Source organism: Pipistrellus hanaki (assembly GCF_964339955.1).
Source record: "Pipistrellus hanaki genome assembly, chromosome: 14".
Classification (NCBI taxonomy): domain Eukaryota; kingdom Metazoa; phylum Chordata; class Mammalia; order Chiroptera; family Vespertilionidae; genus Pipistrellus; species Pipistrellus hanaki.
In genome coordinates, this window is record NC_140516.1 from 53,090,957 (window position 1) to 53,109,848 (window position 18,892).

At 52.0% G+C, this 18,892-nt stretch overlaps 1 protein-coding gene across 2 annotated transcripts in view; it reads left to right on the forward strand.

Moving 5' to 3' along the window:
• The first annotated feature begins 12,270 nt into the window (after positions 1-12,270).
• Positions 12,271-18,892, forward strand: part of FAM53B (family with sequence similarity 53 member B) — a 44,315-nt gene continuing 37,693 nt past the window's right edge. For both annotated transcript variants that reach the window (XM_084904564.1, XM_084904566.1), the window contains exon 1: positions 12,271-12,460. The gene's annotated coding sequence lies outside the window, so the exon portion shown is untranslated. The remainder of the gene's footprint in view (positions 12,461-18,892) is intronic.

The following is an 18,892-nucleotide window of genomic DNA, read 5'->3' on the forward strand; positions in this document are numbered from 1 at the left end:
CTAAAGGGTATATATTTTTAAAGATGTTTTTGTGGATTTTTAGAAAGGAAGAGAGAGAAAGAGAAACATCAGTGTCAGAACAAAACATGGAGATGGCGCACAGCTGCTGACGGAAGCTGCTGCGTGAGGAATTCTGCACCAGGAGCAGGCGCGCTGGTGACAGTGTTCCCTCGGCCGCCTGAGTCACAGGTTGTGGCGGGAGAGAGACCAGGAGGGGAGAGTGTAACTAAAGGAGAACTTTGGACTTCCTTTATTACTTTGAGCATCTAAAAGAAGTGAGGACCCCAGATTGAAGTGTCAGCAAATGTGGACCTGACCTTTCAACGTCAGGAGGAGGTAAGATGGCGGAAGAATAGATGGGCGGATTCTGAGCCCTCTCCCGAAGCAGAAAGAGAGAGCAACTGAGGGTCGTGTGCTGTGAGTGTTTATTGGCAAGCTGGGAGACAGCGAACACCAGAAGAAACTGCTGGGGGGCTGCTGACAGAGGTGCCCCTCACAGGGAAGCACCCACGCGGGCTGTGTCCCTGCCCGGAGCTACCTACCGGCTTGGACGGGGAAACCTCGCCATCTTGAGAGGAAGATAGGATCGTGTCAGAGGCCTGAATATCCACAGCCGCAGCGACCACCAAGCATCTGTGACCCCCAGAACGCGGATCCCAAGCGGCGCGAACACTTGCCCTCACAGGATTGCCCCACTGCTCAGCGAAAAGGTCAGATTTCGCGGGGAGAGGGTGGAGAGCACTCGCGGCGAAAACAAAAAGCCTGTGCGCACAGAGCGCGCTCCCGGAAGCTGGAGGACAGGGGTGGTGATTACAAGTAGAAGCCCCCGCTGTTGGGCGGTTGTCACCCTTGAAAGTGGACGGGGCTCCTAACAGGGGAGATATCTAAAGAGCAACACATTTGGATCCGGCTCGGAGGGATATCGGAGAGTTGCGGGAGATTGCAGTTGCTCGGACCTGCCCCCTCCCCCCCTCCATAGTTCCAGCTTCAGAGAGGACGGAAAAAAAAAAAAAAGCTGGAGAGGCTTTAGAGTCTGGGAAGTCAACCTAGAAACACTGCCCCCAGAGGCTAATTCACAAATTGACTCTAGTGTAATAAAAACAAAGCAAAACCTGCCTAAAAATCAGGACTGGATCATAACAATAGAGGAAGCGAATGACCTTCATTACTGCTAATTTTAATTAAATTTTTAAAATTTTATTATTATTTTTTTTTAATTTTTAAATTTTTGTTTTTTACTTTTGTTTTCATTATTTGCAACGTTTACTCAAGAAACTATTTTTTTTCTTTTTCCTCACTTGATTTTATCTTGATAATTATTACATTGTATATGTAATCAACATTATTACTACTACTAATTTACCTTTTTCATCTTATTTTCTTTTGTTTATTTTTATTATTTTTATTCCATTTGATTATATATATATATATATATATATATATATATATATATATTTTTTTTTTTTTTAATTTCAGGATTACTGTTCTACAGTCTTTATCTATCCTTCTTTCTCCAACGCTTTATTCTATCTCAACCCTACCTTTATGCCCTCACCCTCTTTCCAATCTTTTCCTTTGATACCCTGTTTATCTTAACCCTTTCCTGCTCTAGATTTCCCCCATTCCATCTGTCTACCCCCTCCTAAAATTTCACCCTACTTGTATATATCTAATTTCCAACTACCTACTCCAAACCCATTCACACCTCCCTCGCAATTGTCCTAAAAACAAAAAAAAAACAAAAAAAAAACAAAACAGTCTTACTCTCTAACTCTGAAGTTGTATGTTGAATGTTAACTTTACTGAAGTTGTATGCTTTTCTTTTATAAGATTGATTTGCCTATGCTTTTTGTTTGATTGCATGTTTTTGTTAGCTGGGTTCTAGTCACCCTTATTGGTGGTTATTAATATCGCAAACACATTTCGATTCAGTGCCTTGTGTGTTGTACCTGGTTGTGTTGTATTTTGTGCCTTTAAATCAAAGCAGGAGAGAGAGAACTACACAACCAGACATCATAGATCATGGGGAGACCAAAAAACAGCCCGCATATGAAAGAAAAGCAGGCTTCACCAGAAAAGGAAGTAAACGATATAGAGGCAAGCAACCTACCAGAGCAAGAATTCAGAGTAACGATCTTAAGATGGCTAAAAAGAATGGAAGACAAATTTGACAATTTGAGTAAGACCCAAGAGGAAATGAAAAAAACCCAAGAGGAAATGAAGATGACTCAAGATGAAATGAAAAATGACATCGCTACTATGAAAAACTCAATAGATAGCATCAAGAGCAGACTAGAAGAAGCAGAGGATCGCATCAGTGAGCTAGAAGACAAGATAGAAAAAAATACCCAATTAGAGCAGCTTCTAGAAAAAAAAATTAAAAAGCAGGAGGAGAGCCTACGGGAGCTTTGGGACAATGCAAAACAAAACAATATTCGAATAATAGGGGTTCCGGAAGGAAAGAAAACCGAGGTAGACATGGAAAATGTATTTCAAGAAATAATGACAGAAAATTTTCCTGAGATAGAGAAGAAAAAACCCACACAAATCCAAGATGCTCGCAGAGTCCCAAGCAAAATGGATCCCAGAAGACCGACGCCAAGACATATTATAATTAAATTGGCAAACACCAATGACAAAGTTAGAATCTTAAAAGCAGCCAGAGAGAGACAGAAAGTTACATATAAAGGAACCCCCATCAGACTAACAACTGATTTCTCAACAGAAACTTATCAGGCCAGAAGGGAATGGGATGAAATATACAAAGTCATGCAAAGAAAGGGTCTGAATCCAAGAATACTGTACCCAGCAAGACTATCAATCAAAATTGAAGGGGAAATCAGGAGCTTCACAGACAAAAAAAGACTAAAGGAATTTATCTCCACCAAACCAGCAATGCAAGAAATGCTCAAAGGTCTACTGTAAAAATAAATAAATAGGAAGCGAAGAAGGAACACAGGGGTATAGAATAAAAATGGCATCAAATGAGTACCTATCATTAATAACATTAAATGTAAATGGTTTAAATGCTCCAATCAAAAGACATAGGGTAACAGATTGGATAAGAAAACAAGACCCATACATCTGCTGTCTACAAGAAACCCACCTCAGAAAAAGAGATGCACACAGACTGAGGGTGAAGGGATGGAAAAAGGTTTTCCAGGCAAATGGAAATGAAAAGAAAGCTGGGGTAGCAATACTTATATCTGACAAATTAGATCTCAGAGTGAAGGACATAACAAGAGACAATGAAGGCCACTTCATAATACTAAAGGGAGCAATCAAACAAGAAGAAATAACCCTGGTAAATATATATGCACCCAATACGGGAGCACCCAAATACATAAAAAAACTGCTGGAGGACATTAAGGGAGAGATTAACAGCAATACAATCATAGTAGGAGATTTTAATACCCCACTGTCACCCTTCGACAAATCATCCAAACAAAAAATCAGCAAAGAAATATCAATCCTAAATGACTCACTAGACCAGATGGAATTAATTGACATCTTCAGAACATTCCACCCCAAAGCCACAGAATATACATTCTTCTCAAATGCACATGGGACATTCTCAAAGATAGACCACATTTTGGGACATAGGCAAAGTCTCTTCAAATTCAAGAAGACAGAAATCATATCAAGCATCTTCTCAGACCATAATGGCATAAAACTGGAAATTAACTACAATAAAAATAATCCAAAGAAATCAAACACATGGAGACTAAACAGCATGCTATTAAACAAGGACTGGGTTACCAGAGAAATCAAGGAAGAAATTAAAAACATCCTGGAAACAAATGACAATGAAAACACAACAATCCAAAATCTATGGGACACAGCAAAAGCAGTTTTGAGAGGGAAGTTCATATCCTTACAAGCCTATTGCAAAAAACTAGAAAAAAGTGTAACAAATGATCTAACTCTACAACTCAAAGAGTTAGAAAAAGAGCAACAAGAAAAGCCCAGTGTAAGTAGAAGGAAGGAAATAACAAAAATCAGAGCACAGATAAACGACATAGAGACCAAAGAAACAATACATAAGATCAACAAAACCAAGAGCTGGTTCTTTGAAAGGATAAACAAGATAGATGGACCTCTAGCCAGACTAACCAAGAAACAAAGAGAGAGGACCCAAATAAACAAAATCAGAAATGAAAGAGGTGAAATAACAACAGACCCCACCGAAATACAACGGATTGTTACAAAATACTATGAACAACTCTACTCCAACAAACTGAACAACCTGGAGGAAATGGACATATTCCTAGAAAAATATAATCTTCCAAAACTCAATCAGGAAGAATCTAAAAATCTCAATAAACCAGTGACTTGGGAAGAAATTGAAACCGTCATCAAAAAGCTTCCAGCAAACAAAAGCCCAGGGCCAGATGGCTTCACAGGAGAGTTTTACCAAACATTCAAGGAAGAACTAAAAACTATCCTCCTCAGACTATTCCAAAAAATCCAAGAGGAAGGAACACTTCCAAATTCCTTCTATGAAGCCAGCATCACCCTAATACCAAAACCAGATAAAGACAACTCAATGAAAGAGAATTACAGACCAATATCCCTCATGAACATGGATGCTAAAATCCTCAACAAAATTCTAGCAAATCGACTCCAGAAGAGCATCACAAAGATCATACACCACGACCAAGTAGGATTTATTCCAGGAATGCAAGGATGGTACAATATCCGCAAATCAATAAACGTGATACATCACATAAACAAATTGAAAGATAAAAATCATATAGTCATATCAATTGATGCAGAAAAAGCATTCGATAAAATCCAACACCCTTTTCTGATAAAAACTCTTAACAAGGTGGGAGTACAAGGATCATACCTCAACATAATAAAAGCTATATATGATAAACCCACAGCCAACATTATACTCAATGGGCAAAAACTAAAACCATTCCCTCTAAGAACAGGAACAAGACAGGGATGCCCACTCTCGCCACTCCTGTTTGACATAGTACTGGAAGTACTAGCCATTGCAATTAGACAAGAGGAGGAAATAAAAGGCATCCAAATTGGAAAAGAAGAAGTAAAGTTATCCTTATTTGCCGATGACATGATATTGTACATAAAAAACCCAAAAGACTCCATTAAAAAACTAATTGACTTAATAAATGAATTTGGTAATGTAGCAGGATACAAAATTAATGCCAAGAAATCCATGGCTTTTCTATACACCAACAGAGAAACTGCAGAAACAGAGACTAAAAAAGCAATTCCATTTACCATCGCACCAAAAAAATTAAGATACCTAGGAATAACTTTAACTAAGGAAGTAAAGGACCTATATGGGGAAAACTACACGACACTGAAAAAAGAGATAGAGGAAGATGTAAGGAGATGGAAGAACATACCATGTTCATGGATTGGTAGGATCAACATCATCAAAATGTCCATACTTCCTAAAGCAATCTATAGGTTCAATGCACTCCCCATTAAAATACCAACAACATATTTCACCGACCTAGAAAGAACTCTCCAAAAGTTCATTTGGAACAATAAAAGACCCCGAATAGCCACAGCAATCCTGAGAAAGAAGAGTAAAGTAGGAGGGATCTCAATACCAGACTTCAAACTATATTACAAAGCCACTGTTCTCAAAACAGCCTGGTACTGGCACAAGAACAGATATATAGATCAATGGAATCGAATTGAGAACCCAGAAATCAACCCAAATCACTATGCTCAACTAATATTTGACAAAGGAGGCACGAATATACAATGGAGTCAAGACAGTTTCTTCAATAAATGGTGTTGGGAAAATTGGACAGACACATGCAAAAGAATGAAACTAGATCACCAACTTACACCATTCACAAAAATAAACTCAAAATGGATACAGGACTTAAACATCAGACGGGAAACCATAAAAATACTAGAAGCATCCACAGGCAGCAAAATCTCAGACGTATGCCAAAAGAACTTCTTCACTGATACTACCCCTAGGGCAATGGAAGCTAAAGAGAAAATAAACAAATGGGACTTCATCAAAATAAAAAGCTTTTTTACAGCAAAAGAAACCATCAACAAAACAACAAGAAAGCCCACAGTGTGGGAGAACATATTTGCAAATGATACCACTGATAAAGGTTTAATCTCCAACATCTACAAACAGCTTATACAACTAAATAAAAGGAAGATAAATAATCCAATTAAAAAATGGGCAATGGACCTAAATAGAACATTTTCAAAAGAAGACAGAAGGAAGGCCAAAAGGCACATGAAAACATGCTCAAAGTCACTAATTGTCCGAGAGATGCAAATCAAAACAACAATGCGGTACCATCTCACACCTGTCAGAATGGCCAACATCAACAAATCAACAAATGACAAGTGTTGGCGAGGTTGCGGAGAAAAAGGAACCCTCGTGCACTGCTGGTGGGAATGTAGACTGGTGCAACCACTGTGGAGAACAGTGTGGAGTTTCCTCAAAAAACTGAAAATGGAACTCCCATTTGACCCAGTAATCCCACTTCTAGGAATATATCCCAAGAAACTAGAAACACCAATCAGAAAGGATATATGCACCCCTATGTTCATAGCAGCACAATCTACAATAGCCAGAATTTGGAAACAGCCTAAGTGTCCATCAGCAGATGATTGGATCCAAAAACTTTGGTACATCTACACAATGGAATACTATGCGGCCATAAAAAATAAGGAATTCTCATCATTTGCAGCAAACTGGATGGAACTGGAGAACATCATGCTGAGTGAAATAAGCCAATCAATGAAAGAGAAACACCACATGACCTCACTCATTTGTGGATAACAAAGAGCATTATAAACTGATGAACCAAAAGATAGATATAGAGACAGTAAATCAACAAGTAGACTGTCAAATTACAGCAGGGAGGGGAGGAAGATCTGGGGGAGATAATAGATCAACCGAAGGACTTTTATACATGCATATAAGTATAACCAATGGACACAAAACTCTGGGGAGGGAGGGGATGTGTGGGAGGGAGGGTGGGGGGCAAAAAAAAAAAAATCAATAAAATATATTAAAAAAAAAATAAATAAATAAAATAAAATAAAATAAAATAAACTTAAAAAAAAAAAAAAAAAAAAAAAAAAAAAAAAAAAAAAAAAAAAAAAGAACAAAACATGGACCGGCTGCCTCCTGCATGCTCCCCACCGGGGATGGAGCCCGCACCCCGGCATGTGCCCTGATGGGAATGGAACTGGCAGCCTTTCTGGGCATGGGATAATGCCCAACCAACCGAGCCCACCGGCCAGGACTGGAGAGTATTTTAAAAAAAACAATTGGCCCATCTGGCCTGGCTCAGTGGTTGAGCATCGACCTATGAACCATGAGGTCGCAGTTCAATTCCTGGTCGGGGCACTTGCCCGGTTTGCGGGCTCCATGCCAGTGCGATGATTCTTTCTCATCACTGAAGTCTCTCTCTCTCCCCTCCCCTTCTCTTTCTGAAATAAATAAGAATATATTTTAAAAAATTGTGATTGTTTTCATTTGAAGATAACATTTAGTCTCGGTGTGCTGTTGAAATATTTCCAGGTTAAATTCAGTGCATAGCAATGTTTCTAGTTACGATTTTGGTGGAGTGACCGTGTTGTGTGATACTAGATAGTCTGCATCAGCTAAGACCCTGAGCAGATTAGGGAAGGCCAGTAAGTAATTAAGCCTCTGAATCTCGGCATTTCAATAGTAAAATAGCCTCAGCTGGCTGGGCTCCGGGGGTACAGCCTGAGCCTGTGGACTGAAAGGTCCCAGGTTGGATTCTGGTCAGGGCACTGGCCCGGGTTGTGGGCTCGATCCCCAGGGTGGGGCGTGCAGGAGGCAGCTGATCCGTGATTCTCTCTCATTATGCATGTTTCTCTCTCTCTCCCTCTTCCTGCCTCTCTGAAATCAATAAAAACATTTTTTGCCGAAACAGGTTTGGCTCAGTGGATAGAGCATCAGCTCAGCCTGCGGACTGAAAGGTCCCAGGTTCGATTCCGGTCAAGGGCATGCACCTTGGTTGCAGGCACATCCCTAGGAAGGGGCGTGCAGGAGGCAGCTGTTCGATGTTTCTCTCTCATCGATATTTCTAACTCTCTATCCCTCTCTCTTCCTCTCTGTGAAAAATCGATAAAATATATTTTTTTAAAAATTAAAAAAACAAACATTTTTTAAAAGTAAAATAGTTTGGTAAGTTTTACATATGCCTGTAGCTTTGAATGTAGTGAAAAGCCTTCATTATGTCTGTCTGTGCTTCTCTGTCATGCCTGAACTCTCCAGTGTCTGTGTGTGCGTGGCGTGTGCTGTCTCGTATCACCTGACCGGGAGCTGCTGTTCACTCTGCACAAAACACGGCCGTGCTGCCAAGGGAACCAGCGTGAGCTGTGCGCTGCTCCTCGTGGCTCGCTCCCCAGCGCCCGTCCTCCCCGAGCTGCTTTCAGCACCTGCCAGCTAGGAACCAGGGCTTGTGCTCGGCCGTGGGCTCACAACCCCACTCTGTGGCACACAATGCCTGCCCAGCTGGCACCCCCTGCCTCAGTGGCGCTAGATGCTGTGACAAAGCCACAGTCACGCGCTGATTCAGCAGCGGCCCTCACGCTGCTCTCCACTCCCATTCCGTGTCCGAGGAGTCAGGTGTTGTCATTACGCTTAGTGTGTGGGTTTTCCTTAAATTCAATGAAAATAAATTTGTTTTATTTGGTTCTTGAATCAAAAAGCAACGCTGTCTTCAAGAACAGAAGTGCCTTTTATGAAATGTGTGTGTATATACATGCAGGCACACGCAGATACAACGCATGCATCTGAGGCTGCAGCAAGGGCTGTCCCTCCTCACCAGCCGGAAGGTGTCCGAGCACGAGAGAAAGGCCGAGCGGAGAGTGCGAGGCTCGGCTGCCGCGCAGGCCTGTGTCAGCCGGGCGTGAGCTGCACCTGGAGCGTGGATGTGGGAACAATTACAGGACTTTTGTTGTTAATCCTCCCCTGAGGATATCTTTCCATTGATTGTTAGAGTGGGAGAGAGGGAAAGACAGAGAAACATCAATTGGTTGCCTCCTGCACATGCCGACGTGGGCCTGGGCTAGGGAGGAGCCTGCAACCGAGGTATGTGCCCTTGACCAGACTGAATCCGGGACCCTTTGGTCTGCAGGTGGATGCTCTACCCACTGGGCAAAACTGGCTAGGGCAGAACCTTTTTTTTTTTTTAAATATATTTTTATTGATTTTTTACAGAGAGGAAAGGAGAGAGAGGCAGAAACATCGATCAGCTGCCTCCTGCACACTCCTCACCGGGGATATGCCCGCAACCAATGTACATGCCCTTGACTGGAATCGAACCCGGGACCCTTCAGTCCTAAGACTGACACTCCATCCACTAAGCCAAACCAGTTTCGGCCAGAAGTTATTTTTTTGAGTGAGATCCACATGAGAAAATTGCCACCATAGTAAGTACAGGTTTTTTGATTTCCATCTGTAATCAGAATTTTCCATATTTTCCAAAGAAGCCTCCTTTGCGCTCTGAACCAGGTGATGTTCAGTGGCCAGGCTCTCTGGAAGGGCCTCAGGTGGACTTGGGGATGTCTGCCTTCTTGTGCTCTGTCCTAAGAAATGTTCGGGTTCTGCTTCTAAAAGTCTTTTCAGATGCGGAGAGGAGAGTGTGAATGGGAATGCCTGACCTTTAGCAGGGCAGCGGGACAAAGGCTGGGGCCGAATAAAGAGCGAACGCACATCTGGCGGCTGCTGTCTGTCACTGGCTTCGCTAAAAAGAATACTTTGTTCTCAGAGGCAAACTGGTGCCTGTTTTTAAGTGGGGCGCTCTTTGAAAACGGGGGATGTAGATAGATTTGATGGGAAAACTCCTCACCCAGACTTCAAAGCTTAGTCTGAATGTCACATTTGTCTTGTTTAAAGGCACAAGAATAGAACACCCACCAGCTCCCAGGACACTCCTTGGTGCGTATCAAACCCAACCTTTACCCTCCTCTGCACAAAAGTGCTTACTCCGGTGCACACTTTTATTAGCTTGTTGATACAAGTCACAGTTGATCACACCCTTTCTTAATAAAATACACCCTGTTTGTCTCTGGTTAAGAGCTTGGAACTTGGGGGGGGGGGGCTCTTAAGAGGGAATAACAATAAACCCCAGGCAGTGAGGCGGGGGCCCACCACGCACGCAGCCTCTCGCGTGGGCAGCTCTGCTCGGGGCCGGGAGAGCCAGGCCGCTGGCTCCCTCCTGGGTTCCGTCTTGGTCTCGGGGTGAGACTGCATGCAGCCTCCACCTTTTCTCTCCCAGGACATTCCTGGTTTAACCCCATCGTGGGGCCGGGGATAATGGAAGCGCTGCAGGTGGTTCTTTTTGGTCGCTCCTTACGGATTGATTCCTCAGTGGGCCTGTGAGTTTGTGTTGAGGTGTCTGTGCTCTACCCCTGGCTTTGGCCTTTCAGGATTGAACAAAGGTAGACAGCTCACCCTCCCCCAGGTGCCGCTGACATTGTCGTAAACCCAGAGTCCCACTGAGTTTATGTTTATTCTTCTGGGTTGAGCAAAACTCTTAATACACAACCTTTTGGGTAGAGTTTTTATAATTAGAACTATGTATTATAGCTCTAAAAAGTGGGGGTGTTTTAATATCTACAGGACTTGTTCCAGGCGGTGGGTGGAGCCTCACAGCACGGAGGTTAAGTGACACAGGTCTTAGCCTCTGGAGAGTGAAATGAAGTCAGTGAGAAGTAGCTGCGACTGGGGAGGAGCACAGCCCCGTACCCACGTGTTTCGGTTTTGTACTTTCTCACTACGATGAAGTCTCAGAGCCGGAGAAGCCGGAGGCTGTGGATTGGAAAGGGCCCGCCGTGACCACAATCCTGAGAATTCTGTGCAGCGAGAGGAACGGCTGCGTGGTGGGCCCCGGCTCGCGACCCTGCGCCTTGTTTGTTAAGGTGACCGATGAGCTGGAAATTGCAGGAATAAACGGAATGCTTGCCGCCAGGAGTCACTCTAGGCCTCCTAATAAAAGTAAATTAAACTATATCCTTACAGCCCTCCCAGGCGAGGTGACGGCGCTGGGGAATGTGGCAGCATTCCCCAGTTACCCCGGGCCGCCTTTGTCCAGCCTCGGAAGACTCTGCTCTCGCTGCACTCAGAACTGACCCTCGCTAGCTTTTTAAAGTGTTTATGCATACAGACATCAGTGTCAGTGTTCTGCATATTAGCTCATTTTGGCTCCCATAGGACTCCGTCCCACATCCGCTACAAACCCCCTGCGCTGCTGGCCGTGTTCCTCCTGGGGCCAGAGTTAGTGGAAAGGAGATGTTAGCTCATGGTTTTCTGCAAAGAATGGGCCCAGTGTGGTGAGAAACCGAAATATTTCAGCAATAGCCATGAAATATAAGTTTCCCAAGTGCACACAGGCTCAAAAAGTTAATTGTTCATTTATGTTTGATGCTGGGATTGAAACGTTGGATTAAAACCAATTAAATGTTCCTAGAAGCAACAGAAAAAGTTTCCTGATTTCTGAATAGAACCATTCAAATGGCTCAGACACAATCCATGTCAAGTAATGAGGTGTTTTGTTTTTTTGGCAAAGGAGAACACAAAACGGGCATAGGGAGTTCTCTTTAAAAAAAAAAAGTCTTTAAACATCTCCGCTTGGACACAAGGTCAGTAAAGTTACATGCACTGCAGGCAGGAGGGACAGGAAGCTCGCTCTTCACAGGACCGTCCCCTCCCCCAGGTGAGCCGCACAATGAAAACACCGCGTCTTGTATCGGGCCGCATTCCTGGACTTAAGTCAACATCCTAAGTTACCGAGCTAAACACGCGCCTCTGCCTAGCAACCGGCCCTCCCTCCACCAGTTGCATGCATGTGGGCCGGCTGTGAAGGACACATCCCTGTTCCCATCCATCCATCCACCCCCACCCGAGCTCCTGCCCCAAAGTGACAGCACGCACAGGACCCCCCCAACCCCCAGCGGCCACGGAGACGACCGCCGCTTTGGAACCTCAGGAACCCACAACCCGGAAGCGGGCGGCTGGAGCGCACGCGGCCCCGCCTCGGGCAGGGGGCAGGGGGCGACTCCGGCGGGTGCGGCCCCGGCCCCGGCCGGGGCTCCCGCGATGGCGCTCGGCCGGGCCCCTTCCCGCGTCCCGCCGGGCGGCGCGGGCTGGGGGCGCGGCCGGCCCGCAGGGCGCCCTCTGGCCCCGCTGGCGGCGCGCCGGCCCCGCTCCCGCCCCCCGGCGGCTGCGCGCTCCCCGCCGCCCGCCCGCCCGCCCGCCCGCCGAGCCCGCCCGCAGCGCCCTCCGCACGGCGGTCCGGCCACGGCGGCGAGGCGCGCGCGGCGGCGGCGGCGGCCGGTCGGGCGGTCGGAGGCCGGCGGCACAGTCAGGAAGTGACAAGCCGGTTTCCTCCGGAGCCGCGGGACCCGCGCTCGGCGCCGCGGGGAGGTGCGCGGCGGCGGCGGCGGGGTCCGCCCGGAGCGCACGGTAAGCGGCGGCGGGCGGCGGCGGCGGGCGGGGCGGGGGTCCGGGGAGCGCGCCCCGGGGCCGGCGGGGAGGACCTGGCGGCCGGGGCTCGCCCTTCTGGTTTCTCTGTTGCTGTTTCCTGTCGCGCCGCCCGGTCTCCCGGGCGCTGGCCGCCCGGTGCCGCGGGACTGTCAGCGGGGCCGGTGCGCGGGGTGGCCCTGCTCCGCGTCCCACGGCCCCGCTCGCCCGGACGCCCCGCAGCGGCGCCGACAACTCTTTGTTCCGGAAGTTGGCGGCGGCGCCCGGTTGCGGGCGCGGGGACCGGCCGGGGTGGCGGCGCGGCGGAGGCTCCTCCCGGCGGGCGCGGAGGGCGCGGGGCCGGCGGGGCGCCGCACATGGCAGGCGCCTCCGGTCCGGCCCGGCCCGGCGCTCCCGGTGCTGATTGCTCACCGGAGCCCGCCTCCCTCTGGGGGTCCCCCGGGCGGGCGGGGCAAGGACACCCCGAGGCCGGGGCCCTCGCTCCGCGCCCCCCGGGGCTTCCCCGCTCCCCACCCCGCAGACCGCCACAAAGCTCCGCGCGGACCGGCGCGCCGTGCCGAGCCCTCCGCCCCGGGCGCCCCGCGCACCGGACCGGGACGGGGAACAAAGAGCCTCCGCGGCGCTGGCGAGCGGATTCCGCCTCCTGCAGGCCGCCCCGCCGCTCCGGACGCCGTCGTCCCGGCCGGGACCCCTGGCAGGGCCGCGGGGCCGCCGCCCGCCGCCCCGGAGGGAGCGGGGCCGAGGAGCCGGCCGACCGGACAAGCGTGTGCACCGGGCTGTGGGACCGGCCGTCCCCATCGCCTGCCGGGTGCGCACGGCATTGTGCATCGGCTGGGAGGCCAGGCGCACCCGCGCTCGTCCGCAGCATCTGTGCCCCCAGCAGCCCCGGCCGGGGGGACCCAGGCAGAGGTGCCCCCGTGTGAGGACGGGGGAGGGGGCGATAGCAGGCGGGTGACAGCCCTGCTCCTGGCGCCGCCGGTTTTGGTTTCACTTTGGCGGACGGTGGAGCTGTGACTTCTCTCGCCGGGACAGTTTGGTACTGAACTGCGGGTCTGTGGGCAGCCAGATCAACAAAACGGCTGCTGTCCCAGCTGCGAAGCCTGGGTCTGCAGTGCAGGGTTCAAAGCCCTTGACCCTGTGTCTGTGCCAGGCCGGGGTCTGGATGCGGCCAGGCACCCTGCAGGCCTCGAGGGTGCGCACCCAGCCAGCTGCCTGGGCGCTCCCCGTCCCCGTCTGCAAAATGGGAGCTTGAGGCCCATCTGTGCTTTTCTCCCAAACGCCCCACCCGAAGAGCAAGATGGTGTGAAGGCGGGCCCGCCTGCTGTTGCCCAGGACTTCCTGGGCCCCTGAGAGGGGGTAAGAGGAGCGGTCGTTCTAACAGCGAAGACCAGGGCAGACAGGACACAGGTGGGCAGCGCTGTGGCGGCAGAGGTGGGCGGGACCGGCCTGCGGGGGGACCAGTACCGCACCCGGTGCTCGGTTATTTCTCCCTCCGGTTTCGGCTTGGGGGTATGTCGTGTGCGTGGAACATTTCGGAATCACGCGAAGTTCTTTTGGGAAGAGCTTTGAGCCCCTCCGTGTCCCTGCGGGACGCCCCGGTGTTATTTCTTAGGCTGTTTCTGTCCACCCGCTGAGACTTCCCGCGGTGTCCTTTGCCGTCCCCGGCCCCTCCGTCCCGCCCGCTCTGTAGGAGCTGCGTGGGCTGTGTGTCCTCTAAGTGGGTTCAGGGAGCAGGCGCCCCGGGAAGCCCAGCGAAGGCCAGCCCCCCGTGCCTGCAGGAGCCCGTGTCAAACCTGGGCCGGGCAGCAGAGGCCGCCTCGGAGCACGTGGGCGCACCTGGCCTGGCTCTTTAAGAGGCCGGCCCTCTCCCCCAGGGCTGCTCCGTGCGGTGGGCCCTGCAGGCCACTGTCAGGTTGTTCCCTGCATGCCTCATCCCCGCCGGGGGGCTGTGCTGAGTCTCCTACGGGGTGGAGAGAACGTAAAAAAAAAAAGAAAAGACGGAAATAAGAAAACACTCAGCCCAGCACCACGCACACCTCTTCCTCTCCGTGTGCAGTAAAGAGACCGGCAGGCAGGGCTCGTGGTTAATCTGCTGATGGTACACGTTTCGGGCTCCGATGGAAACCAGATGTGGAGGGCTCCCTCATTGATCAGCCGGTGTGCAGAGGGGGAGACAGACCTTTTAACAGACCAGCCCTGGCCAGCCCAGAGGCGGCTTTTTCCTTCCCTCCAGGGAAGGATCCCCAGGCGGGCTTTTTCGAGGATTTTGCCTCCCGGCCTCTCCCTGGCTGCAGCTGTCCTTTCTGTCAGCGTCTCCTCTCGTGAAAGAGCCGGTTTGTTGCCAGCACGGAGCACATGGCCAGGCTGGCGGGCTCCGGGCAATTGCGCCCGGCTGGGCGCCGCTCTCCCGTCCAGCTGCCGCCCGCCCTCCGCTCGCCCCCCTCCTCTCCCCACCCTCCCACGGTCTCGGTCCCCCCGGGAGCTGCCGCTCAAACTTGCCCAGGGAGTCCACGCAGACGGGCGGCTCCCCGGCGGCCGGCTCCTCCGTGGGTGCTTCCTGCCGGGTGTCCGAGGGCTCTGGCTGCCCGCGGAGCCACCAGGTCAGGGGCCGCACTGTGACCGCTGACTCCGTTAACCGCGGTCCCCTCGCGGCCGGCCGGCGGGATGGGAACTCCGGAAACGAACCCGGGGGCTCAGATGTGCGGATGTGTCCGGAGCAGAGGAAAGGCTGGTTCCAGCCCGTTTGCATTGATGTGATGAACGGCCGCGCCGCTGAGAAGTCAGTATTCCAGAGCAGTTTGCCGGCCCCCAGGGTCCGTCCCGCGAGGGAGCCGTTCTCTTTGCCGAACAACCTGAGTGAAGGCACCTCCCTCTCTGATGTTTAATCCAAACCTCCTGCGTGCGGCTCTGGATCCAGGTGGGGCTCCGGGCTGCCTGCCTAGACCTTCCCGACCTGGCGTCAGAGGGCAGCGGGTCAGAGGGCACGGATTCTTGTCTCTAGAAAGCCGCCTGCGGGTCGGAGGGAGGACCCCTTCCAGGGGGAGTTGGCTCCGGGGCTCGGAGGAGGGGACCAGGAGGCTGGGCCCAGGGCAGGGTTCTCCCTGCAGCAACTGGAGACACTTGAGCGTTTTCAAAAGACGGAGCGGCCTTTGCCTGGCCTCTCTCCTCTCCCCTTTTTGTTCGGCCGCGCTGATGGAGAGGGACCGCTGCCGGGTGGGTCTGAAAGCAGCCCTCAGCCCTCGGAGCCCAGCAAAGGGAACACAGAGGCAGGCCCGCAGGACTTTGCATTTCAAAGGGTCCACCTTGTCGAGTTTCACATCACGTCAGGGGTTTGGAAGCAGCGTGACAGCACCGCCCCTCCCGCTGTGGGGCTGCGGGGCTGCCTTTGGGAAGCGGGGGATGGGGAGCCGGACCGCTGGGAAGCCCCTCGGCGTGCGCTGTCCCCGGAGGGGCCTGTCCACTGGGTCACTCCTAAGAGCTCAGCGCCATCATTGTGATAAACAGCTCGTTTGGCCCAAAATGGGGGTGGCCGGCTCCTGCTGCTCTGGCTCCTTTCCCCTCCAACCCTGAAGCGCGGAAACGGAGGCTCCTGGCCCGGTGACGTGGCTCCCAAGTCCCCGAGATTCAGGGCCACGGGGAGCTGGGTGCCGGGCGGTGGGCGCAGGCCGGTCAAAGACAGCAGCAGCCCCCTGGGCGCTGAGGGCTCACCCTGGGCCAGGGGCGTGGCGTGCACCCTAATTCTCAAAGCCATCCTGCCGTGCCAGCCGGGGAAACCGAGGCTCAGAGGGGCATCGTCACTGGCCCCAGGCCACATGGCTGCCGGCTCTGTCCTGTCCGCCCGGTCTGCACACACATGCCCTCCGCCGGTGCGCGCAGACAGAGCACGGCTTCTGCTCTGTCTCAGCGGAAGTTTTGTTTGGTTTTGTTAGCTCCACGGGGAGACGGAGACATGGCAGCTGCCGCTCTCCCTTCGCCCGCCTCCTGGGGCCTTCTTCTTTTTTATTTTTTTTTAAACATTCTTTTATATATATATATATATATATATATATATATATATATATATATATTATTGATTTTTTACAGAGAAGAAGGGAGAGAGAGAGAGAGCTAGAAACGTCGATGAGAGAGAAACATCGACCAGCTGCCTCTTGCACACCCCCCACTGGGGGATGTGCCCACAACCAACGCACATGCCCCTGACCGGAATCGAACCCGGGACCCTTCAGTCCGCAGACCGACGCTCTACCACTGAGCCAAACCGGTTTTGGCAGCCTTCTTATTTTTATTTCTTAGAGGAGCGGTCGGACTCTAGGGACCACGGGACGAGAGGCAGTGCCTCCGCTGGGGAGCCCAAGATGCTTTGCTTCGTCCTTACAACAGACAGGCTCCCCGAACGTGTATTGTTCCCAGCGAGCCTCTGGGGGAGCGGCAGTGGCCCGCAGCCCGCAGGGAGCGCCCGTGTGTTCAGATCCCGGTCTCCGATCAGAGACTCCGCTGGGTTTTCCGTGTGTGACTCCGCGTCTCAGAGCCAATGGTTTCGTGGTGCCTGCCCGCCCAGGCCTGTGCGAAGCCCCTTTAGGCTGGCGGGCCTGGAGTCGTCCGTGACCGGCCTGTGCAGCCTGCAGCCGGCCCTGGGGCAGGAGGCCCGGGACAAAGGCCAGGACAAGGCAGCTGTGCCCATGGCCCATGGATGGCAGGACGAGCTGGGCTTGCCTGGACGGGCAGCCTGTGGTGACCCCGGGTTCTCAGACATGAGTTTTTGGGGAGGAAGGCCTGAAGGCATGTGTGTAGTTCGCAGTGTGTCTCCATAGGAGGGAAGACGGGTGAAATCTCTCCTTTATTTTCTGTTATACTTTTATTGATTTCAGGGAGGGAGAGCGAGAGCGAGAGAGAGAGAGAGAGAGAGAGCGAGAGAGAAACATCAACGATGAGAATCACGGACCGGCTGCCTCCTGCATACCCCATAGTGGGATGGAGCCTGCAACCCGGGCCTGTGCCCTGACCGGGAATCGAACCGTGACCAACTGGTGCATAGGTCCGCGCTTTCAAGCTTTCGCTTTAGGAAATAACATCTCTCTTTACCAGAAAGGACTTAATTTAAACGCAGAAACTGAAATTCGGGAGGTGTCAGGAAGGGGCCTCAGGACTGGCCCCGCTCTCCTGCTTCTGGGACGGATCTCTGGATCCTTGGTGGCTGCGCACCATCCGGACTGAGGTGGAGGCCCGTTTCTGCCCTCGGGGTTCTCCTCGGACGCCCGCAGGCGATGTCTTCACCTGGTGCTGCCCCTTCTTTCAAGCCGGCTGGCGCCTCCCCCCGCGGCCCGGCCAGCACTCTGGGTGCCGGTCCTGTGGCCCCAGCTGGCACCTGCCCTCCCCCTGGCCCTCTCACTCCGGGGTGTGGCCCTGGCAGCCTCTGGGCCCCTCACCACCTTGCTGCCTAGGGCCTTGTCATTTTTTTAAAATATATTTTATTGATTTTTTCAGAGAGGAAGGGAGAGGGACAGAGAGCTAGAAACATCGATGAGAGAATCATCGATCAGCTGCCTCCTGCACACGCCCCACCGAGGATGAGCCTGCAACCAAGGTACATGCCCTTGACCAGAATCGAACCCGGGACCCTTCAGTCCGTAGGCCGACGCTCTATCCAGCCAAACCGGTTTCGGCCAGGGCCTCGTCATTTTGACCTTGAAGTGACCCCCTCGGAGGGAGAGCTGCTTCCCGACAGGAATTCCCAAGTGCCACCTGCCTGGCCGAGGGCTGCGGCCTGTTTACTTGCCGTCGGAGCTCCGGCTTGAAGCGGCACTTGGGATTCCGGGGCCGCCCAGGGCGTCTGGCCGGGCCGCACGGGGGCGGGAGCGCGGCGGGAGCGCGCCTTGGCCGCCCTGATCGAGCCAGGCCCACCCGAGGCCGCTCCCGTGCTTTCCCTTTAAGACGGCGGGAGCTCCGCCCCGGCTCTGGAGCCCACCTGGTCCGCCCCGCCCCGGGGTCAGGTGAGCTGGTTAACGGTGTGTTTGGCTTGGTTACTCCTCACCTGAGGCTGTTTCCCATTGATTTTCAGGGAGAGGGGAAGAGAGAGGGGAGGACAGAAACATCGATGTGGGAGAAGCAGGGCCCGGGCTGGGGAGGGGCCTGCAACCTAAGTGCATGCCCTTGACCGGAACTGAACCCGGGACCCTTCGGTCCATAGGCAGACGCTCTGTCCACTGAGCCACACAGGCCAGGGCTAGGTTGATAACTGTGTGCTAGAGGAGGAAGGGATACACATCCAGACGGCCCTGGCAGGAAAGAGGCTCCCCACCTGGCTTTAGAAGCGAAAGGAGTGCCCGTGCTGGCATGTCGCGGCGTGTTCTCACCGAGCCCTCGCAGGGCGGGGGCGCTGCTGACACAAACACGCGAGAATGTTCTGCCGGGTCA